Source organism: Zingiber officinale, chromosome 4A (genome assembly GCF_018446385.1).
Source record: "Zingiber officinale cultivar Zhangliang chromosome 4A, Zo_v1.1, whole genome shotgun sequence".
In the NCBI taxonomy this organism is placed as follows: Eukaryota; Viridiplantae; Streptophyta; class Magnoliopsida; order Zingiberales; family Zingiberaceae; genus Zingiber; species Zingiber officinale.
The window spans coordinates 58535828-58562123 of NC_055992.1; positions in this window are offsets into that span (position 1 = coordinate 58535828).

Below are 26296 nucleotides of genomic sequence, written 5' to 3' on the forward strand. Positions count from 1 at the left end.
TACTCCACGGCTATCCATAAGGTAGACGATCATGATCCGTCAGTGGATGACTTTCCAGAAACCTCCAGCTAGCTCACGTATCCCTTTATGGGTGGAGAAACCACACCACAACTCTCACAAGAACTTTTGAGACGCTAGGGCACTGGTAGACTACTAATAGGGGTTAACCATCTCTATTTCATCAACTTTAACCAAGCTCTAAAGTCTTGGTTATATAGGCCACGAGTTCGAAAACTCCATCTACCAATCGATTAGTAAAAGTATCAGTCGACTGTCCTTTGTGAAAATTTGATCGTTACATCTTAACAGTTTGATGCCAGTCGACTGACAAGTCGACTCACTTCTATCAGTCGACTGCTTCACATTGGCCGAGCGAACAAAGACATTATGTTCTCTCCCAGTCGACTGCATAGTCCACTGCACCAGTCAATTGGTAAAACCACAATCGACTGGTAAACCCTAAAACCTAGGGTTTCTCTCCCCAAGTACAGTCTCTTAGCACTCGAACCCTCACGACTCACTGTACTCTTCTTTACCTCTTGCTTTCAAGCCTACTTCCTTTGGCTCTCGTCCCTTGAATGCATTCAAGCTCACAGCTTGTCCCAATGTTATCCTTCACGTATGCCTTGAAGTTCACTTCCCTCAGCTCTTGTCCTTGCTGCCTTGTCCACGGTCCCTCGGATGCTCATCCTTCACTGAACTCGTAGCCATCAAGCTAAGTCATATGTGTATCCTACAAACTTACACACTCACATACACATATCAAATACAAGAGTAAATCTAACTTAAATATTTTGCCCAAACATCAAAACACATGGTCACACTGATCCTCAAGATTGCATCCAACAATTTCTCACTTTTTTATGTTTGGCAATACGTTTAGGTTAGGGAAAACAAATAGCAATAACACATGCTAATAACACATTTAGACTTACATTGCCAAGGCTACACACTTGGACTTACATCGCCAAGTAAATATGCAAACATGCATTGGAACCTATCACAAGACTCCCCCTACACCTAAACTCACCATTGAGCTAGGATTCCTTACAAAGACATTTAAGGTTTTCCCAACTAAAACCTTACTTCTCCCCCCTTTGCCCAATATCAAAAGCTTCCAACAATATCCTAATTGTCGAAACTTGATCTGTTGGACTGCTAGGGCCGGCTAGAAGAGGGGTTGAATAGCCTGCAAAAATAAAAAGACAACTCATCTCGACTTTTCAACAGAATAACATTTGCATAAAATAATTGAACAAATAAAACAGAAAAGAAAGAGGCATACAAGGATTTACTTGGTTACAACCAGGGAGGTTGTTAATCCAAGGAAAGTATCACACTAACTATCTCCTTCAGGCGGAGAAGCCTCTTACAGCAATGAAGCACACAAAGAAAGAAGTTAAACTCTAAATGAAAGCTTACAAGTGTTGGAAATGAATTCCTTAAGTTGTTGAAAAGCTTCTGGACTAAGGTTGTATTTATAGCCTTGGTCGGGGCACCCCGAAGGGGTTCTGGGTGCCTTGGGGGGATAAAACTTTATCCCCAACGCAACAGATCGCGCTTGACGCGATCCGGTTAAAAATCAACCTTCGGGCGCCCGGACCACTAAGTCAACCAAGTTGACTTTATGCTCCGGGCCTTCTGCTCCGGTGTTGCTCGTCTCGGTCCGAGTCTTCTGCTCCGACTCCGCTTGCTTGGGTGATCTCTGCCATCTGGAATAGGGCTCACCTAAACCCAACTTCCGATCTTCTCGAGCAGGCTTCCTCTCCGACTTCTCGTCCCTCGGAATCGCCGCGTGCTTCCTTCTCGTCCGCCAGCGTACTCATCCGCAGTCTTAGTCCTTCGGTCGCACCCCGTGCCGACCTTCTCACTAGCTGGGTCTCTTGCTCCCTGAGCAGTCTTCCGCTCCGGCTTCTCGTCCCTCGGAACCACCACACGCTTCCTTCTCGTCCAGCAGTGTACTCTTCCGCAGCGCCTCGTCCCTCGGACGCACCGCGTGCTGTCCTTCTTGCTAGCTGTGTCTTCCGCTCGACTACCTGTGCTCGTAAGCTTCTGCACACTTAGACACAAGGTTAAAAATACACAGGACCTAACTTAACTTGTTAATCACACCAAAATAACCTTCCAACAATCTTCCCTTTTTTGATGTGAACAACCCAAATTAAGCTAGGGTGAATATACATAAAAATAAACTAACTAATTTTGTAATTAAGTGCAAAAAGATAGAAAATTTAAATTTTGGTGGTCTACCTCTCCCCCTAGACTTATACTTTTCCTTCTCCCCCTTTGATCACAATAAAAATGGGGTTCAAAGAAAAAAACTCTAAGGGAAAATTTTGTAACTTTGAAAAAGTTTCGCAATAATTTTCAACGAAAAAATGTTCTAAGTTAAAAGATTTCTAAGTAAAACTTTTAAGTAAGAAAATTTTAAAAAATTCTAACTTAGGAAATTTTGCAAAAATATTTTTGAAGAGAATTTTTCTAAGTAAAAATTTAAGTATAAATTTCTAATTTCAGAAGATCTTTTTAACTTATTTTTTCTAAGTAAAAGTTTTAAAACAATTCTAAGTAAAAAAAAATATTTAAAAGACTTTTTAAAGCATTATTAAATGTCAACTTTAATGTTTTATCAGTAAGTTAATTAAATATTTTATTTCAATATTTCGACTTCCAGGTCATGGTGATGCATTAGGTTTTCTTGGTTATTGGAGCAACAACCACTTCCTTAGACAAAGTCTCATAAAGAAACTTACTATTTAATTTTTTCGCTGAAAGCGCTAAATCCTATTAAAATTTAGATTAAGCATGACTTAGGAACCCAATATAGGTTCCAGCCAACTGGATTTATTAAGAATTTCTTAGGGACATATTTCTTTGAAATATTTCTAATTTGTTTCTTATGATATCGAAAATACCAATTTAAATTGTTGTATTTTCTAAAATATGTTTTATTTGAACATGCATGATTTTTCAAGTTATCTACTTATACTTTCAAACTATCATTTTCTAATTTCAATTTCTCATTTCTAATTCTAATTTTTTAAAATCTTCTACCAGATAAGATTTATCTAGAATTAATTTCAATTCTTTATTTTCTTTTTCTAGCATGTAACAATCTTTATTTAATAACTTTACAAATTTGAACATTTGGTCAGGTGGTAGGGAGCATACCTGACTTACCTTGTCTCCTGCTGATGCTCCCCCTGTTGAGCTGCTTTCTTCCGAAGACTCTCCCCCTTCATCAATGCTCTCGATGTTCATTGAGGATGAGCTTGCTTCGTCTTCTGGTAGATACTCAGCTATTAAGGTTGTTCTGGTGATTTCCTCGGTTTCAGATTCTTCCAATGATAATTGGGTGTCCATTGAGGAGTTGGATGCGACTTCTTTTGGTTCTTCATGAAGCTTTAAGAACTTTTTCCAAATTTATTTTGCACTCTGATAGTCACCGATTTTGTCGAGATCTTCAACTGGTAGTACGCTTAAAAGGTGAAATTCAGGCTTACCATTTGATGTAAAATCATCACGCTGCTTTTTGGTCCAGAGGTGTTTTTCGATTTCTTCTCCGTTCGCATTCTTCGGTGCTTGATAACCATATTTCATAATTAATAACATACTAAAATCTGTTTTAATAAATACCTCCATTCGTCGTTTCCAAAACGCGAACTCCCCCTCGAATGTTGGTGGGTAGATGTTAGCTCTGGCCATCAATTCAGTGCTTCGTTTGGGGGTTAGTCCTCCTGAAGCGCCTTGGCTCTGATACCACTTGTTAGACCGTTGGGGCCGGCTATAAGGGGGGTTTAATAGCCTACAAAAATAAAAAGACAACCCTTCTCGACTTTTCAACAGAATAACACTTGCATAAAATAATTGAACAAATAAAACAGAAAAGAAAGGGCATACAAGGATTTACTTGGTTACAACCGGGGAGGTTGTTAATCCAAGGAAAGTATCGCACTAACTATCTCCTTCAGGCGGAGAAGTCTCTTACAATAATGAAGCGCACAAAGAAAGAAGCTAAACTCTAAATGAAAGCTTACAAGTGTTGGAAATAAATTGCTTGAGTTGTTAAAAAGCTTCTGGACCAAGGCTGTATTTATAGCCTTGGTCGGGGCGCCCCGAAAGGGTTCCAGGTGCCCTGGGGGGGATAAAACTTTATCCCCAACGTAACAGATTGTGCTTGATGCGATCCGGTCAAAAATCAACCTTCGGGCGCCCGGAATGGTTCCGGGCGCCCGAATCACTAAATCAACCAAGTTGACTATATGGTCCGGGCCTTCTGCTCCGGTATTGCTTACCTCGGTCCGGGTCTTCTGCTCCGGCTCTGTTTGCTTGGGTGATCTCTGCCATCTGGAATAGGGCTCACCCGAACCCAACTTCCGGTTTTCTCGAGCAAGCTTTCGCTCTGACTTCTTGTCCCTCGGAATTGTCGCGTGCTTCTTTCTCGTCCGCCAGCGTACTCATCCGCAATCTTCGTCCCTTGGTCGTACTCCATGCTGACCTTCTAGCTAGCTGCGTCTCTTTCTCCCCAAGCAGTCTTCCGCTCTGGTTTCTCGTCCCTCGGAACAACTGCACGCTTCCTTCTCGTTCGCCGGTGTACTTTTCCGCAGCGCCACGTCCCTCGGACGCACCGCGTGTCATCCTTCTCACTAACTGCATCTTCCACTCGACCACCTGTGCTCCTAAGCTCCTGCACACTTAGACACAAGGTTTAAAACACACAGGACCTAACTTAACTTGTTGATCACACCAAAACAACCTTGGGGTTCCAACATGATCATCCAAATTGACCCTAAACTTATGTATTTATCCCCCAAGGATCCCATATACCTATATGAGTTGTCCCGGTCAAACTCAATACTGAAAAATAGTTTTAAGCTTGTATTAGTCGACTACCCTTATCGAAACAAACATACAGAGATATTCTGTGTTCGATAAACACTGTTACCAGTTGATTGGTAACTACACCAGTTGACTGACACACTGTTTTCAGCCCAAACAATATTATAAACTCAACTTCAGAAATGCACCAAAAATTTCATAGACATCTAAAAATTCTTAAATTTCGTGGAGAGGTCTATTTCACCAGTGCCTACTTGGAAAAATATATTCAAAAATATATCTATCACCAATTCTAAGATTGACACAAAACCCAAAACTATCTAAATGGTTCAATTGAACCTTGACCTAAAATCCTAGTTTTGGCTTTCTCTTGATGTATTTATCCATACTAAACCACAATTCATCCCTAGCATTGGTTTATATGATATCTATACATCCAAAATCAATTTTCATGTTATATGACCACAATGTCCTATTTCTTGTATGACAACACATCCTATATGTGCTAATTCCTTAGGTTTGAGACTCAAACCCGTTTTTAAAACCCTTTGGCACATTTGATAACTCATCTTGGGTCCCAAGCATGATCCGCTTAAGATCCATTTACTATAGGTCCGAAAGATCTTTGAGCTCCCTTTAGAGCTCTTAGCCTTGGCCACCTCCCTAGGCAACTCATCCACAATTACTAGACCATATCGGTGCACCTCGGGTGACACTTGACCTACAAATTTAACCATTTTAACCCATCTTGTGCTTGGTTAGTTTCTCCTTACCTTTAAATGGATTTTCCTTGCCATTTCTTGACTTCTCCTTTCTATAGTCATATGTAACCCTAGTATAAGACTTTCTCTTAGCCTTGGATACATTAGATCGGTATCTCAAACTCGATCTATCATTATTGGGTCTTTGACTACCCAACACCGTATCTAACCCTCTAGATCCAACCATGAATCTCTCTAGGGTTTTCTCCAATTGATCAAGCTTTGCCTTCAAAACTTGATTCTCCCTTTATAGGTTCCTAAACCTAGAGTCAACATGTCCACCTTGGACATTCCTAGACCTACCCTTCCTAGGCATGTGTCTCCCCTTCTTGGGATTAATGCCTTGGTTTTCCATTACCTTCTTCTTCTTAGGTAATGAGAATCTAACATGTTTATCATGCATAGATACCTTAGGGTTATGATCTACATTGACTCTATTTTTATCATGATATTTAAAATCAAAATTTTGCATGGGTAAATAATGAAAAATATTCCTAGCATGCTTGGGAAAATGAAAATTTAAATTACAATTCAAATTAGGATATACCTCTCTTACCCTTGAAGCTCCCCCTCGATTTGAACTCCTCTTCTTCTTCCATTTCTTCAAATGTTCCAACTTCTTGAACTCTTCCTTCCTTAGGCATTTGGTGTGGTAATGACCCATTTCATCACACATGAAGCATCTAATATGCTTCTTGTCTTTCTTATTCCTACAACTCAAATTAGATTCTAAAGAAATTGAATTGAGTTTAGGAGTTATCTTCTTCTTACCCATAGGACACCTGCTCTTGTAGTGTCCCTTCTCATTGCACCCAAAGCAAATGATATGGTCCTTTGACTTCACTTTGGTGGAGGTGCTAAATAGGTTGACTACTTTCAAGACCTCTTCTTTACTTGTCTTGGATTCTTCTTCAACTCTTGATGATGTTTCCTCATCCACACTTGTGGATGACACATCCTTCTCCTACTCGGATGTTGAACGTGAGTCAACTTCAAATTGCTCCACCTCTACTTGGGCCACTTCATCCCTTTCTTCAGATTTTTCTTCTTCTTGTATAGACATAAGTTCTTCGCCTAGAACTTTCTTTACTTTGCTCCACAAATCGTGGGCATTCACCTACACGACTCACCACATCATTAGGCAAAATATCACTTAATATTGATATTACCTTTGATTTTACCTTTGATCGTGAGGCTTGCTCTTCCATCTAATAACGTGGTTAGAGTTTCTTCCCTTTCTTGTCTCTTGGGACTTCAAATGGTTCCTCGATGACCATCATCGTGTCCCAATAAGTCTCAAAGAATTTCTTCATTTTCACCATCCAAAAGGTGATGCCCCATAAGCTTCCTCCTTTATACTTCGACGGATCCATTAAGCTGGTCATTCTTAGCTTCTTCGGCAGTTAGTCCGACAGAGAATGACCTTGCTCTGATACTACTTGTTAGGGATCAGTAGCAGGCTAGAGGGGGGTTGAATAGCCGGTGCCCCCAATTCACGGTTCACTCTTCCTACACGTGTTAGTTTACACAGTGAAAATACAAACTAATATAAACAAGGAAAACTAAAGACAAGAAGGAACAAGTAAACTGCTAGCATAGTCACTTACGTGGTTCGGAGATAAAACTCCTACTACATGGTTGTCCGTAAGGTGGACGATCCTGATCCGTCGTGGATGACTCCCCGAAAACCTCCAACTAGCTCACGTAGTTTCTTGTGGGTGGAGAAATCTTACCATAATTCTCACAAGAACACTTGAGATGCTAGGCTTGTTGGTGCAACAAGGCCGATAAGAGGGGGGTGAATTGCCTATCAAATATAAAAGGAAACTTTTCCTGATCTCTCAACTTAGATTAGTAGCAATTGCACAATTATAACAGGTTAATTGAACAATTACAAAATAAAAGAGGTAGAAGAATTTACTTAGTTATAATCTAGGTGGTTGTTAATCCAAGGTAAATGAAAAAACAGTAAAACTCTCCTTCTTGAAGGCAGAGAATCCTCTTACACTTCTCAGAAAAGAACTAGAAAATGAATATTAGAGTGGTTATCTATTTCCTAGGTCCAGGGGTCCTTTTATAGCCCCTGGAAAACTCTATCCACAGCTTGAAGGCGCCTCCAAGATGGTCCAAGGTATCTTCCATCGGATAAGTTTTATCCGTAGTGGATAAAACATTATCTGTAGTAAATAACTATCAAAAGGAGCCGTCAAAGGCTGGAAGCAAGGCCCCTTCATACTCTTCATCGAAGGTGCCTTCCACAACGCAACTCAGCTAGACGCTGATCTCTTAACATAGTTCTTCGCGTAGGTGATTCTCCAACTAACCAGAGTTAAGCTCACTCGAATCCACCTCCGACCTTCTCCTCGAGCAGTCTTCCTCCCCGTCTTCTCATCGCTCAGACCACCATGCACGTCTTTCTCCTCTGTCGGTGTACTCTTTCACAGCATCTTATCCTTCGAATGCACCGATCTCGTCGACTCCCTTCCCGTGCCATCCTTCTCGCTAATTGCGTCTTTCACTAGACTTGTGTTTCTAAGCTCTTGCACACTTAGACACAATGATCAAACACAACAAGATCTAACTTGGTTGACCACATCAAAACTACCACGTGGTATTTACAATCTCCCCCTTTTTGATGTGCATCAACTCAAGTTAAAGTTAGGGTTAAATAGCAAGTAATAACATGATAAATGAAGTTAAAGTACAAGGATAATTAAAAAATTATCCTAACTTTCACTCAATCCCTCCTAACTTTTACCTATTTCTCCCCATTTGATCACATAAAAAAATTGAGAAAAATACACTAATAGTAAAAAAAAATTACAAAAATAAAGCAAACTGTTAGAAAAAGTTGAAAAAATTTTCTAGAACAATGATTACCAGTAAGCTAATATTTTTTAGAAATAATTTTAAAGAATATGCTATTTTTACTAATTAATCTCCCTTTTTGACAAAAATAATGTTAAAAAAATTACTTATTGGTTTTGAAAATTTCTGAAAATATTTATTGAAGCTCAATAGAAGGCGTTAGAGCAGTAAAAAATTTTTACAAAGAAATACTTTATTTTTGAAAAAAAAATTATTTCAGTACAGAAAGTAATTTTTGAAAATAAATCTTTTAAATTCTTTTTTTTCAACTTTGAAAATTCTATTATTTTTCCTGGATGTATGAGACATATTGTTGAATAGCAAAAAAAAAATTCAAAATTTCTATTTTCTTGAATTTTTAATATTAACAATTATCTTTTTAGAAAGTAATTTGTAATAAATCAGACATTATTTTAAAAAATTCAAAAATATTTGTAAAGATAGAGAATATTGTGTTTTATTATAAAAAAATAAGATTTTTAAATTTAAGTCTGTAAAATAAATTTAAATTTCAAAGTATGATTTTTTTAATAATTTTATAAAAAATAACTCAAACAGCAAATAAAATTTGAAACAGACATTATTCAAAAAATTTAAAAATATTTGCAAAAATAGAGAATATTATCTTTTATTAAAAAAATAAAATTTTTAAAATTTAAGTCTATAAACTAAATTTAAATTTCAAAGTATGATTTTTGTTAGTAATTTTATAAAAAAATAACTCAACAGTAAATAAAATTTTAAAAAAATTCTGTTTATAGATCAAGTCTTTAGATATCATAGAAATAAATTTTCAATTCAAAATATGAATAGAAAAAAATTCTGATTTGAGATAATTTCTATCCTAAAAAATTGAGTTTAATCTAAAAAGGATCTTGAAACCCAATAAAAGTTTCTTCAGACTGAATTTATTAAAAATTTGAGAGGTACATAATTTTTAGAAAGTTTTCTAATTTATCCCTGGTGATTTCTAATGTACTAATTAATTCTACCATACTTTTTAAACTTTTATTTTTGAAAGTAGTTAGAACATGCATGGTTATCTTTTAATTTTTCTATTTATGTTTTTAATTTTTCATTTTCTAATTTTAAATTATCAAACAATTCTAGTGGACATGTATTAACTAATTGTCTTTTCAAATCGACATTTTCTTTTTCTAATTTACACATATTTTTATAAAGTATTTTGATAAACTCATAAAATTGTTCAAAAGATAAAGCACATACCTCACTTACCTCATGCTCTGATGCTCTCTCTTCATTGCTGCTTTCTTCAGAGGATCCTCCCCCTTCATCGATGCTCATCTTGGAAGAACTTTCAATGTCCCTCTAGTGATATACTATCAGGGCTAGTCCGGCGCAAGCTTCGATCTTGGACTCGGAGGACGACGATTCATCTCATGTGGCCTTCATATTCTTGTGCTTCGATCTTGTTGGTCTTTTGCCCTTTTCCTTCTCCTTCTTCTTTAGATCGGGGCAATCATCCTTAATGTTCCCTTCTCCTTAGTAGTTGTAGCATAGGACCTTCCTTTTACTTCGAAAGTACTTTTTCGCCTATGACTTAGTAAATTTATTAGATTTAATGAACTTACTAAATTTTCTTACAATTAACACTTCTTCATCTTCATCGATGGATGCTTCAAAATCTTGATCATTATTTTTGCCTTCAGGGTAATGTTATGACTGGGCTCCTTTTTCAACTCTGCACATCTAGATTCGTGAAGTTATAAAGTAGAAAATAAACTCTGTAAAGTACTTACCTCTAGATCTTTTGAAATATAATAAGAATCTATTATAGACATAAGTCTGGTTATTAACTCTTTCAACTTGGCATGTAGTTGTGCTACTGACTCTCCTTCATTCAGTCGGAGGTTGATTAGTTGTCTCCGGAACAAATCCCGTTTCACGAGCTTAGCTTCAGACGTACCTTCGTGTAGCTCCAGGAACTTCTCCCAAAATTCCTTTGCTGATTCGTAGGCGTCAATTCTGCTAACTTCTTGCGGAGGTAACACGCTTAACAGATAGAATTTGGCTCGTCCATTTGCTACGAAGTCTGTTTGCTCCTTCTTGGTCTATGGTATTCTTCTTTTTCATTTCCTTGTGGGTCTTTGGGAGCTATAAAATTATATTTAATTATCAAAAGAATTTCAAAATCAGTTTTAAAAATACCTCCATTCATTTCTTTCATAACACGAATTCTCCCTCGAATTTCGATAGATAGATGCTTGGCCCGACCATTATTTTGGTGCTTCAGTTGACAGTTAGTCCTTTTGAAGCGTTCGGGCTCTGATACTACTTATTGGTGTAGCGGGGCCGGCAAGAGGGTGGTGAATTGTCTGTCAAATATAAAAAGGATCATTTCCTGATATCTCAACTTAGATTAGTAGAAATCACATAATTATAACAAGTTAATTGAACAACTACAAAATAAAAGAGGTAGAAGAATTTACTTGGTTACAACCTAGGTGGTTGTTAATCTAAGGTAAATGAAAAAAGCACTAAAAATCTCCTTCATTGAAGGCGAAAAAGCCTCTTACACTCGTTGAATGCTCAGAAAAGAATTAGGAAATGAATAATAGAGTTGTTTATTTCCTAGATCCAGGTCTTTTTATAGCCCCTGAAAAACTCTATCCGCAGTTTGAAAGCGCCTTCAAGATGGTCCAAGGCACCTTCCATCAAATAAGTTTTATCCGTAGTGGATAAAACTCTATCCTCGGCAAACGACTATCGGAAGTAGCCTTCAAAGGCTGGAAGGCGCCTTCATACTGTTCATCAAAGGTTTCTTCCACAACGCAACTCAGCTAGACACTGATCTCTTCCATAGTTCTTCGCATAGGTGATTCTCTGGCAACCAGAGTTGAGCTCACCTGAACCCAACTTCGACCTTCTCCTTAAGCAATCTTCCTTCATGACTTCTCGTCCCTTGGACTGCCGTGTATGTCTTTCTCGTCAATCAGTGTACTCTTCCGCAGCATCTCGTCCTTCAGATGCACAGAGCCAATCGACTCCCTTCCTGTGCCATCCTTCTCGATTCCGCTAGACTTGTGTTCCTAAGCTACTATATACTTAGACACAAGGATCAAATACAACATGACCTAATTTAACTTGGTTGACTACATCAAACCACCATGAGGTACTTACAGGGTACTGGTAGACTACTAATAGAGGTTAATCACCTCTATTTTGTTAACCTTAACCAAGCTCCAAAGTCTTGGTTATATAGGTCATGGGTTGGAAAACCCCGTCTACCAGTCGACTAGTAAAAGTACCAGTCAACTATCCTCTGTGAAAATTTGACTGTTACATTCTAACTGCTCGATTTCAGTCAACTGCTCCAAACTAGCTAAGTGAACAGAGGCATTCTGTTCGCTCCTAGTCAATTGCACCAGTCGACTGGTAAAACCACCAATCAACTGGTAAATCCTAAAACCTAGGGTTTCTCTCCCCGAGTACAATCTCTCAGAACTTGGACCCTCACGACTCACTTGACTCTTCTTTGCAGCCTTGACCTCTTGCCTTCAAGCCTACTTTCTTTGACTCTCATCCCTCAAATGCATTCAAGCCCATGGCTTGTCCCAATGTCATCCTTCGCATATGCCTTGAAGCTTGCTTCCCTCGTCTCTTATCCTTTCTACCTTGCCCACGATCCCTCGGATGCTCCATCCTTCACTGGACCTGAATCTATCAAGCTAAGTCATATGTGTATGCTGCAAACCTGCATACTCACATACACATATCAAATATGTAAAATATGGTACCCAAATAATAATAAAATAATAAGGTTATTTGAGGAATAACCTTAACGAAATTTTTAGGATTTTTTAGAAATTTTCTGGGATTTAATCGAAGCTCCTATGGCGTATGTTAAGGGGATAAATTATTGGGTCAGGGGAAACCTGTATAAGTTACCCTATTTGAACGAGGAAATGTTTAATTTCCTTAAATATTTATTTTCCTTTTTCTTTATTTCCTTTTCTGTGCCCTAACTCTGCCTGACTCGCGCCTTCCTCCCTCATTCCACCGCCTCCTCATCTTCGCCAATCGACGCTACTTCCTCTTCTCTTCGCGTACAAAACCCTTCGGCCAAGGGAAGCCCCGAAGCCCTAGCGTCGTCTCCCCTCTCATCCGATCTCTGCCGACCTCCTCTTCGACTCCACTTGACGCCACAAGGGGATCGCGTCGGCTCCGTTCAACCCGTCGTCGACCAGGTCATCCTTCATCACGATCATTTGATTTTTCCCGGTGGTTGCCTTTCTTTCCCCACTTCTCCTCCTTTCCTGTTCGAGCCATCTCTCGCATAGGGGAGTCAATCACCGACGTTAAGGGGGGCCTCGATTAGCCACCATTGCTACTACCATCACAGGTCAGCCCTTCATCGCCACCTTATCGCCATTCCGATCTAGAGGTGTGCCCTAACTTCGATCAATCGCCAACCTACCCGTGCTCTACTCCCTGAGTGCCGGCGACACTTGACCGTCGGCCATCAGCCTTGAACCCATAAGGTACAAGGTGCCTCATACATCTTTCCTCTCTTGATATTCTCATTTCCCCTTCGAGTATTGATAACGATGTCTGTCACACTCGTAAATCAAATTAACAAATGTATATCCATTGAACCCCTTAATTTCACAATAACGAGCCCAGGATCGATCTCTCGAGGAGCAAACGGTAGGATGTAATCTTAGAATCGTATTTTATTTCTATTTTTGGGATTTTTAATATGAAAATGGGGGGGGGGGGGGGGGTTGATGCTTGAATCTAAATCTAACAAAAGTAAAGCACAACGAATAAGAAATAAATATAATGCAAGAGTGAAACCTAACTATGTGCCAATGAACAAATCATTACGCATTGGCACACTACGTTGTGATAAATCCATCAACACATATCAAACTAAGAATGAAAGAACAAGACTCAAATTAAACCTAATCTAAAGCATTTAATTAAATCAAGTATGAAATAACAAGAAGCAATTAAATCTGATCTAAACAGAAATTAAACTCTAGCTTAAAACTTAAACACTAAACAATTAACCAAATATCAAATAAACACAAATTAAGCTTCAACTATGAAATGAAATGCTAGATTACTTGCTAAACCATAACAAACATAAAGGAATATGTTCTAAGCTGTAAAAACAATAACAAAATGAAATAAACCCTAACCGATCCAACTCACAACCAATCTACCAAGCTACACACTCTTGCCGTCACACAAGAGTGCCAAAGTCGAGACCACCCAACTCTGGACCTCAGTGGATCATCTAAGCGGCGTATCAGCTCCAGGTATGCTCCGCAACACCGACGGACCACCCCCGGCGAGCTAAGAACATCCCAAACCCCCAAGAATGGCCGAAATCTGAAAATCTGGTCTCTGGATCTGATGGGAAGCTGTAGAACACGGATGAACGTCGAGTGGAGCTCAGGAACACCGGAAGACCACCTCCAAATGTTGCTGATGGAAATCGGAGCTCAGATTTGGAGGAACACCTCCAAATCTGAGGTGAACAGAGAAGATGCCGCGAGCCAAATTCCACCGGAGAGAACACCCTCCAATGGCTCCAGAAGATCGGGATGATACCGCCGAGAAGCTCTCCACCGAGATTGAAGCTCGAGAGATTAATTGGAGAAGAGAAAGGGGCCGAAATCTAGAAAATGCCGCGCCACGGGACGATACTGCGCGGTGGAGGATCGACACTGGAAAACACTGTAGCTTCTGTGTTTTGAATCTGTTCCAGATCTGAACGGACGGTTGAAATTGATTTGGTTCTTGATCAACGGTGAAAAGTCATCCAAAATCCGATCCGAAGGTAATGATCTTGATTTAGGGTCTGGATCTACTCTCCCTTAGGTCGGATCGACCAGATCTTCACTGGATGGTTCAGATCTGTCAAATCTTCGATAAACGGTCCAGATTAATTCGGGCTGGATCAATGGCTATATGAACTCAAATTTAGATCAAAACCTCTGGATCTTCATCTGTGGCTGAGATCTCCTTCTCATTAGATTGGATGGGCCAAATTCTCAACGGATGGCTCAGATCTGCTTGATTGTAGATGAACGGTCCAAATAACTCCAAGGTTTGATCGTCTCGTTTAAACTCCGATTCGAGCCCAATTTCGGTTCGAATAGATCCAAATCCAAGATCCTTTGATGCCTACAAAATAAGAATCAAATATTAGCATCAAATAACACCAAAAAAAAGATAATTTACAATTAAGCCCAAAATAAAGACAATGCATGAAATGTGATGTAAATCTAGGTTTTATCTATGAACATAACATCAAACCATACATAAATGAATCAAAATAATACAGTAAAATCATAGTTATCAAATCCCTCACACTTAGTCTTGAACGCCCCGTGAAAGTAAGAAAACTAAAAATCATCTCTACAAAAAATTCCCTGGCAATACCTAGAAGATAGTAAAAAGGAATTTAACTAAGATCATCTTAAAGATCACAACAATCATGAATACAATCCAAACAATAATTAGTATGTATGGTAGTTTTTATCCAATTGAAAAATTAAGCAAGTTGCAATCTCACAAGGGATTTACTTATTCTAGCTCTCTCACTCAAAAATATATAAGTGGAGCTCACTCAGTGCAACTCACAACATTTCACTACCATAAGCTTGCTTATTTTCTACTTCTCCACCACCATAGAACAAAGCATACATGAATCAAAAGGAATTATCAACAAGAATTGAAATGGAATAAGAAAGAACAATGAAAGTGAATGAAATAGGCAAAAACAAAGAATTAAATGAAGAAAATGAGAAGATAAGAGTATTGGAGAAATATACTTGATGAGTTGACCATTTTGATGTGAAAAGAGATTAATACCATTTGTCGTTACCAATTCAAAAGATCAAGCTAACCTCCCCTTCAATTTGATGGCAATCCTAGAATCTTGATACTCTATCTTCTCAATTCTTGATACTCTTTTCTTGCCACTGTTTTTTTTTCTGTTCTTCACAATTTTTTGTTTTTGCACTTCAATTTCAGCATTTGGAGACTCAAAAATAGTCTCAAATCATGAAGAATAATATCCTCCCCCACACTTAAAACATTGACCATCTCGGGCAAGGAAACACAACATTTTATTCACTTACTCGATAAACCTCTAGCCACTGTTTTCCTTTCTGCAGTTTTTTTTTCTTTTTTCTTTTCTGCAAATTCGAATATATCATAAACATAGGCAATTTGGTGGAGTAGTTACTTCATAAACTTCCTTTTTCCAAGCACTTGCTGCAAATATCAATTTCCGAGTAAAAGTCAACAACTGCATTCTTCCAAATTTCTGATCAGATTCTGAAAGTAAGATTAGTCACTTGTTCCCTAAACCTCTTAAAAGGTGAATCCACTTTACATTAGTTAAGAACTGAATCGAATTTACAAACAATAACAACAGCTTGATTATAGAATCCAAATCTGCCTGATAAATTATATATTCAATTTCATATTGAAGTTCTAGCTGCAGCAACTAAAATTTTCTAAAATTGCAAATCTGAATTGTTTCATCATCAATAATTTTGCCAACATCAACTATAAGGTTTCTAAAATAGAAACTAGGCCAAAGAACTTGGAATTAAAGCTGCCCTTTTTTACTTCTGAATTTCTGAAACTTAGATTCAGAGTCTGGAATTGAAGATCTTGACAGAAGTCAAGAAGAGTTAAACTTGGAAACATTTCTTCAGCAACAGCAAGAAATTTGTAATCTGCAGAATCCAGAGACTCAGCTTTGTCCTGTTGCTTCAGAAATTTAGCAATGCTACCATCATCAATTAAGAGGTCTCTACATGAATTTCAGCACTGCTACAAAGACTCAAGAATGGAGTTAAACTCACATTGAAAATCCACAGATTAATTCTTCTCTCAGTCTACCATTTATTCTATAAAGATTCAGATTTATTCAAAAATCAAATCCAGAACTTGGAATTCAAAGTGATATCAGCCTGACCCAAGTTGAATTCAGTTTAACAATAAATCACCTTGTGCACTTGAAATCAAGAGATCAAATCCCACTTGATGTTGTCCAAAGACACACTCTAATGATACCTTTCTAAATTGGTGAAGTACCAAATCGAACTCCATACATTTGCAACCAGTTGTTTAGATAAAGAAATCACCATTCCTTGCTTTTCTTTTCAAACAACACCTGATTTCTGCATTTCTTCGGTTTCTGAAATCAGATTCATTTCCTCTGCATTTCCAATTCCAGCATACCCTGATTTCATTGTCTAAAACATGTTACCTTCCCTGAAGTAAACATAACAAAGAACATTGAATTGATAGTAGCATCAATTGAAGGAATTGCTGTCAATGGCACACATCAGCCTTCATTTCTGCTTCTACAATTGAAGAATTTCTGCTTAATTTCATTGTCTCTGCATTTCCTCTGAATTTAGCAGCAGCAATTTCAGAAAATAGTCAACTCAAATGTAAGCATCACAACAGTGTGATCTCATGGCAATTAGATCCACTAAGTGAGTTAAGCAAACACCAGCAGATGATCACAGGTTGCTAGGAGGAAACCACCATCTATTCAAAGCTTCCCATGATTATTACCACTGCCCTCCCAAAGGTTTGGATCTTCATACAAAAACTAGCACACGCAAACAAGAAAGTTTCATCTCCTATTCCAGCAATCCAATTTCAGAAGTTTGATTCAGCATTTAAAATTTCATTTCCAGCAAAACATGACCTTGATTCCATTTCTATTCTTGCATTCTTTAAAGTCAGAAACAAAGTTTACAATAAGAATCCGGTCCAAGAAAATTGGCATACTAGCAAATTCCAACAACAACCTCATCATTTCTGCATTTGCTTCTAACTCGAAATTCATAACAATGCCTCTCCAATATGATTTCCTGGTGATTCTGGACAGTTGAAATAAATCTGTTAAATTGGATTTTGTAGAAACTCAATGAAGTTACTTTGAAATCCAAGATTGCTAGTTCATGAATTCCTGAAATCAGCACTTCAGATTGTCATTTGGCACTAAGATAATAGAAAATTGAATTCCAATTAATGCTTGTTCAAATACAGTCTCTGAAGTTGGCACAAACAAAATAAATTTAGCTTAAAGATCAAACACATTCAGTAGAATCTGTCTTCAAGATATCAGTTATGCATTCACTGAATTGCAGAATCAAATTCTGTTTTGCTAATTTCAGAATCTGTAAACTCACAAAATTTCAGCTTATCTATTAAACAATTTTGTTAAACAAGTCAATCCCATTCAACATTTGATTTCTTAGCGTATCAATTCAATGAGGAAAAATTCAACTTCAATCAATTCCTACTCTTAGTTCCAATTTCAGTTTCAACAATGATGTTGAAAATCTTGATTCATAAATTAGATTCAAACAAAATTTCAAAATTCAGGTTTAGAAATTGACGTTCAAGGGATCCACTAAATACTGGTTAAACAGGAATTAAATCAATGAGTTCCAAGTCATTGCTGATAAGAAATGGCACATGGATTTCTCACAACCAATTGCATCAAATTCAGCTTAAGAATTTCTTGCAGTCTCAAAGTTTTGTACACAAAAGAAACATAAACTTTACACATTAGTGACTTAAGTTGATACATTTTTTCACAACAGCATTCTTCAACTACTGCAGCCACCAGCTGGAATTTCCATAAATTCAATATATAATCCAATTCAGAATTCAGAATTGAAGGTCCAAGGAGATTCTTTCTTAATTAATGAAGATTTGAAATCATAGAAAGATCTCATTCATCACTATAATGATAAGAGACTAGTTTAATGTTGTTGCTGTCAAGAACACCAGTAAAAATCTGCACAAACAGAACTCGGTTTCATTCTCATTTGACTTCTACATTTCAGATATTCAAACTCCAAGTAAATGCATCTTCTGAATTCTGATTTTTTTTTCTATAGCAGCACCTTGTATCATTTGAACAGCTCTCTAAATCCTTGATTGTTTTTATAGCACAGCTCAAGTCTGAATTCCGTACTTCACAGTTCAGATTCTGCAGCTTGCACAAAATTTCAGCAATTCCACATTTCATTGATAAATTTCTGCACCTTATGCATGTTTCTCAAATCCTGCATCATAACTGCATCACATTTCATTGATAAACTGCCGGCTGATCAATTGAAGGAACAAGTAATCCACAAATTGGAAATCAACAGAATATCCATTTCAAAATTCATTTCGAACTTCACTTATGCAACAACAGATTCAACTTATCCATCATGTTATTCACTTACAGCAGCAACAGATTTCATCAATTTCTGCATTCTTAGATTTAAATCCAGCTAGATTTACAGCAGTGAAGCTCCACAAGAATAACCCAGTTCAGCTTCCAAAGCAACAATCTAGAGTTCTGCACCCACTGCATCTTGATTTATCTCCTTATCATTTTGCAAGAAAACACCTCCAATGCCACTTTCCTTAACCAACTACTTTACTGATTACTTGTAAGACTGAGTAGCTTCAGAAATTAGTGTCACAAGCTTGCACAGGGTTTCATTAGCTCTAGAATTTCAGTTGCTGGAATCGTAAGTCAATGAAGATACAAGTTGTTTAGACAAAGGAACCACCCTTCCCTGCTTATCTTTTCAAGCACATCTGATTTCTGCATTTTAGGAATCAGTTTCAATAGGTTTACTCTCAAAGTTCATATTCTTGAATATGAAAGGTCTTGACTCGCAAGAAAATAAAATAGATTTTAATTTCCTTTCAAATTCTAAATCCAGATACTCAAATTTGGCATGAACCTAAAACATTGAAGTTCATTCTGTCACAACAACAGCAATTCCTGAAATCAGAGCTATCTATGGCTATTGTCACTTCCCTCCCTGCTTATGAATGACCTCAAGTTAGTGTAGAGCTCAATACAAAACTGGCACACACAAATCAGAAATCTGCAAAGAACTTGGCACTTGGACTTAGAACAATTGTTCCTGCATGTCAACCTATACACATTTCACAGCTTTTGAGTCAATAAGGGTGACTTCATGGAACGTATGGAACATCACAGGATATTGAAAACCAATATTTAAGTTGGACAGAAACAACCACCAAAATTTCAGAATCTGAATTCTGATTTTCTTTCAATTCTGTGCAATACATAATTCTGAATTTTTCAGCACATTAAGTGATGGAATAATAATTCAAAACCAATTATAACACAAGCTCAGAAACCCAGGAATCCACCTCCAAATGTTGCTGATGGAAATCGGAGCTCAGATTTGGAGGAACACCTCCAAATCTGAGGTGAACAGAGAAGATGCCGCGAGCCAAATTCCACCGAAGAGAACACCCTCCAATGGCTCCAGAAGATCGGGATGATACCGCCGAGAAGCTCTCCACCGAGATTGAAGCTCGAGAGATTGATTGGAGAAGAGAAATGGGCCGAAATCCAGAAAATGTCGCGCCACGGGATGAAGCTGTGCGGTGGAGGATCGACACTGGAAAACACTGTAGCTTCTGTGTTTTGAATCTGTTCCAGATCTGAACGGACGGCTGAAATTAATTTGGCTCTTGATCAACGGTGAAAAGTCATCCAAAATCCGATCTGAAGGTACTGATCTTGATCTAGGGTCTGGATCTACTCTCCCTTAGGTCGGATCGACCAGATCTTCACTGGATGGTTCAGATCTGTCCAATCTTAGATGAATGGTCCAGATTAATTCGGGTTGGATCAATGGCTATATGAACTCAGATCTGGATCAAAACCTCTAGATCTTCATCTATGGCTGAGATCTCCTTCTCATTAGATTGGATGGGCCAAATTCTCAACGGATGGCTCAGATCTGCTTGATTGTAGATGAACGGTCCAAATAACTCCAAGGTTTGATTGTCTCGTTTAAACTCCGATTCGAGCCCAATTTCAGTTTGAATAGATCTAAATCCAAGATCCTTTGATGCCTACAAAATAAAAATCAAATATTAGCATCAAATAACACCAAAAAATAAGATAATTTACAATTAAGCCCAAAATAAAGACAATGCATGAAATGTGATGTAAATCTAGGTTTTATCTATGAACATAACATCAAACCATGCATAAATGAATCAAAATAATACAGTAAAATCATGGTTATAGGAAGCTACTGTTTGGAACTGCAAACAGTTTCTCTGCAGAAGCAGTAATGTTGATGCTTTAGGTAGAGTAAGATTTAATGACAAATCTGAAGAAAATTTTGGATGTTGCCTATCTTAAGGATTCAGTGCCAAATGAGAGTCCTTGTTGAGCTAAGCTATTTATGAATTCATTGGCTGTAATTGATGCTTCATAGATTTTATTTCTGAGATGGTATGTTTACAATTTTCAGAATGTGCAGACAGCAAGTGTTATTTGTAAACAGAATCCAGACTGAAAATTTCTGCAACATTTGCAGAAATGAAACCAATGTATCAACAACTACATGTCTAGTGCTAAACTTCTATGGTGATTTGATTAGTAACATTATGAATTCCATCTCTTTTCAGTTTGGGCAAGAATTGATTTTCTGAAATACTAACTGGCACTGATTTATGAAGTAACAAATGATGAAATGTTTAAGCAATTGGGATTCGTATCAAGTTAATCAGATTTTGGAAGAGCAAAAGATGTGGCTCTCAATTTATTGAGGAATTTAGTGAAGATCCTGCACTCTATGTAACAAATGTTTCTCATCTTATTCCATAATTCTTTTCAAACTAAAAGTTTCAGAAATATAGAGATGACACCAATAACTTCAAACAGAAATGCAGAATCTAAAACCAGTAATTACAGAATTTTGAAATTGTGTTGTAGCAAATCTGTGAAGAGCGAGAAGCTGCATGGAATGTTGTTAAACCCTTCATCAAACTATTCTTTATTCACTAAAAAGCCTTGAAGATCGTAGGAATTTAAATTCAGAAGATCTGAAGCATGAACTAAAAAAAAATGTGATGGAGATTTGAATTTCTGAATTTGCTGATTTCCTGGAGTTGCTGGACATCTGAAATTACACAAAACTCAAGTTCAATGAATCAAACTAGTTCAAAAATAGCATAAGTTCAAAAATTCCAATCCATTCCTGCATTTCTCCAATTCAGAAAAAACAAGTTCAACACATATTCCATGAATCAATACTAATCCAACATTCAATATTCTCCAAATTCAGAATTCTCTTTTTAATTCATACCATAAACAATTGATTTTACAAGAACTTCCATAGAGTAGAGAATTTCAAGAAAAGCCTGGCACAGGATTTCAATCAGCTCTGTAACAATTAAAACTTCAATTTGAAGCTATGCTGATGAAGACAGCATCATCAGTTGGCACCACAATATTGAGTCTCTGCTGTGCCATTACTCATTGCTCCAAAAGCTTAACAGCTAATAGGCTGATTTCTGCACAGTGCAGAATTTTTTTTTTTTTTTTTTCTGATCAAGTCTGATTTCCGGATTTGATTGATGAGTTACAGAATTCTGCACTGGATTTCTGATCTTGCCATTTGTGTCATCACAACACAGAACTTGACTTGAGTTTCACATTGGTTTTAAGGCTGTTCCTAAATTTTGATACTCCACTTGATACAAAACAATTTCCAGCTTCCTTGTTTCTGCAATTCTGCAATCTTCCAGCACTTCAACATTTGATTATGTTCATCACTTGTCCTATCAAATCAACACACAAGATACTTAAAATTCATATTTCAAACTGATCAGAAATCAGCAGTCATTTAATTAACTCGCTTTCTTAAGCTTCTTCTTTTCAAAGATCAGATTCCAATTTAAGACTTCCCAAAACTGAACTAGGTTCTGATATTATGCACACTTAAGCTCATTGTTTCAGTATTAAGGAATCAAAATAGCTTCAGATCAACTAGTACAGAATTCACTTAAACAGAAATGAAGCATGTGCACAATGGGACACTAGATCTATGAAAATCCCTTCCTTCTCTGTTTTCCTTCATTTCCTTTTTTGCTATCAATTTACTGAACAGAATTGGACAACTTGTAGTTCCATCTTATGTCCTGGAGAATTCTTGAACTATGAAGCAGCTACAATGCTAATCAAAAATAGCATCAACAATTGGCACAAAACATCCTACTGATTTCTAGCACTGCATTGCAATTGGAGAATTCTAGGTTCATTATATGTAGTGAAATTTCAACCCAAAGCTTTGAATCCAGTCCAATATACCCAACATCAGATTCAACAAAACTAGATATTGAAATCTGTAGCTCAGTTTCAGAACCAGGAAAGTACAAACTTCTTCTAGTAGCATTCAAATCCAGAAATCATATTCAGTTCAAAGCAATGCTGATGAGACCAATTTTTTTCTTCATCAGCCTTTAAGATGTGAACTGCTGTGACAAATTCAAGCAGTATCTCTGAAATCAGCAACACTTCCTTCTTCTATTAAATTTGCTTATACTTAGTTCCAGATTTTTTTGATTCTACAAATGGTACACAATTCCAGCAATTCAACATCTTGTTCCTACATCAACCTTGCTCAGGTTGGTTTCAGCAATCCTGTAAAATAATTCAACTTCTTGAATTCTGCACTGCAGTTTCCAAAATTCCAGGGTTTCAAATTTCTGCCAAGTTTACAGAATTAATTCTGCCAAGTTCACAGAATTAAGTCTGCAGTTTCTTTCAACATTCCCTTTGTTTAGCACGCCATATGACTTCACTATGCATCAAATATAATCTCTATCTCAGTACACTTTTGCTGAATTTTAACAATTTCATCTTTTTTTCAGCTTCATAATATCAATTAGAAAACTTATTGCAATTCAGAATTCTAACAACTTGATACTATCAAAATCTGTCCAGCAAGTTTGTGAAGAAATAAAAAAGAAATAAACAACAACAATAATTGCTTTTGGAAATACAAGAGTTGCAATTAATTCCCAAGGACTTTAAGAGCTAGTGATGAAAAATTTGCACACACTTGATACCACATGTGATACTGAATCTGTTTCCAGCTTCCTCGTCTCACTGTCTTAAGTTCCAACTGCTGCCCTTTCCTTCAACTTTTCAGAATAATTGACGCTATACTCAAGTGCTTCATTAGCAGAATTACACTTACCAATTAAATTCCGAATTCTAGTCAATTTAAATCAAATTTCAGTAGCTACAAAAACTCCCTGTTTCTGCCTTTCTGTGTCCAGATTCTGTGCTGAATTTCATTCCACTCCATAGATGCAACAAATGTTAGAAAATGGAAGCATAATACCTCCCAACAACAACTACATATCACCCATTCAGATGTGTAATTCCAAAGCCAAAGTCAACCAAAGGAGAACTCAAAAACATTGAAGTTGCCCAAAAGAATTTCAAAAATTCAAAACCTAGAATTCAGTGTTCCAATTCATGTAGGATTCATATAGAAAACAACATCAAATGACAATGGAAGGGCAAGTTCTTCTTTTGAAGTTGTCACTAGAGTAAAATTGCAATGAACCTTAGCACAAAATGATTTAAATTTGTCTCAGTCAACACTTTTCAACAAAAACAACTTACTCTTCTTGATTTTTTTTCTGTTATGAAGTTACTCTTAGGACTCTGAGTTCAATAAGTTGCAAATTTTCCATCTTTGGCTATAAAAAGAAATAATGTCAATAGTGCAACAAGATCTTCATTTAAAGTTCCCAATGATAAGAAAGTTGCAAAGGGAACCTGGCACGCAATTGATGCATCATGTTTTATGATTCAGCAACTTTTGTATAATAGCAACAAGAATTCTATCATCTCCATGTACCAAAGTGATTAATAACACTTCTCAATTCCCGCACTTGAGCTACACTAGTACTTATTTCTTGCTCATCAATAATCTGAAATTCTGCACTCACTGCATCATTTTTTTAATTTGCTTGAAACTGCAGTATTCTTCAAATGTAAGGATTCTGATTCCAACTGTATGCTGCTGAAACGAAATTGTACTCCTCCATTAAGCTGAGGTAGCATTCATCAAAATTTCCACCCAATTTGTAATAGATATCCTCCTTAAATCTTAACACAATTGCAAACCCTCCCCCACACTTGAACTTTTATCCATCTCAAGCAATCTAACTCATCAAGTTATCCATCCAAATTCTCAAATAAAAGAGTGACAAGCAAAGATGATCAAAGGTTAAAATACTAGATGAAATGAAAATGTTTAAGAAAATTGTGAAGAAAGGAATTAGAATTTATGATGAAACAAGAATGACAAACATCCTTCCTTTTCATGCATACATATGCTATTGTGGTTTTAAAAAGAATCCAAGCAAGTTTTAGAGTTTCAATTATTGTAAGTGCATGTCACACAAAAATGAAATAGAGTATAGGCTTATAGTGGTCCTCTCTAGGTATTTTATGCAATCAAGCTAAATCGATCAACATGGAATCCACTACCATTTTAACCAAAATCATGTAAGTAGAGTATCCAATCATGTCAAATGACCTAAAGTTGATGATCAAATTTAAGAGACTTTTACCATCTTAAAAGTATCACTAGAAAAATTCATGAAGAATTTTATTCAAATAGCATGCTATGTATACTAAACTAAATGCAAAGTATGGAAGCAAATGTGGAAATAAAATGTAAAATGTAAAAACAAAGTGTAATTGCAAAGTATGAAACCAAAGAAACGTATAAAGAATTTATTAACAAAGCATGAATTAAAATGCAAAAGGAAGCGAAATTGGAACCAACTCCCCTTTCATTCTCGGTGGTTGAAGAAGGTTAAGAAGTAGAATCCACCCCGGAAGTGGAGTAATCATGGTTCCACTTAAATTCTTTTTATTCATCCTTTTTCCCTTGAAAATTCTTTCTGGAGGTCTGAGGCGGTTCAATTTAAGCACCCACTCCGGAAGCTTATGTTCTCCTACACAATCAATAAAAGAAAACACCTCCCACACGCATGTGGGATAAAAAGAAATTAGGAGAATTTTAGTGTGGGTAGAAAATATATCAAGCAATGAATCACAACTAATAAAATCAACAATTGGTACCTCTATAAAATTCTCTGAAAAATTACACAAAATACTCACCTTGTCATCTTGAAAGGTACCTGGAGTGGTGTCTGTTACCTCTTCCTCATCAAGTAAATGCTCAGACTCTTGTTCGGGTGTATGTACATCTACATGTAGTGATTCTTGGGTGCTTGACTCCATAGCACAAGTCCCTACACTTACATCTTCAATTCTTGGTGATTCTTGAGGTAATACTTCCAGTAAGCAATCCCCTACACTTAAATCATCTTCAACAATTAAATTTTCAATTCCTGCATCACTCACAACATCTAGAGCAACATCATTAGTAGAATCAGAAATATAAACAACTACATCATCATTACAAATAAAACTAGAAAATTCTTGTGAAGAAATAGATGTAGTGTCAGGCCTGACAAGAGCTCCACAATCCATCTCTTCACTGGCGCTTTGTGTTTGCAACTGGTTGATGGATGATGCAATCTGATCTAACTGACTCTGAATATTCTGTATCCTTGCAAATTGTTGCTCTTGATGCTCACTCATTTGATGCATAACTTCATTGAATTTCCATATTGAATTTGCAAATTGTTCTTGTACTTCGTCATACTGATATTCAGGCGCATAAATCCCAGTCTGAGGCTGATAATAATAACTCTGACTCCAATCTCCAAAATACGGATAATATGGATCCATGGTCAAAAGAATTTCCTGTTCTTACACTGAAACACTAGCAAATAAAATTAGAAGACTCAAGAACAAATAAAATCAAACACATGGATATATAATCATGAAAGCAATTAAACAACAAATTTTTTTTTAAAGTTTTCCAAAATAAAGAACAATCCTAAAATTACTACAATGTTTCCCCGGCAACGGCGTCAAAATTTGATAA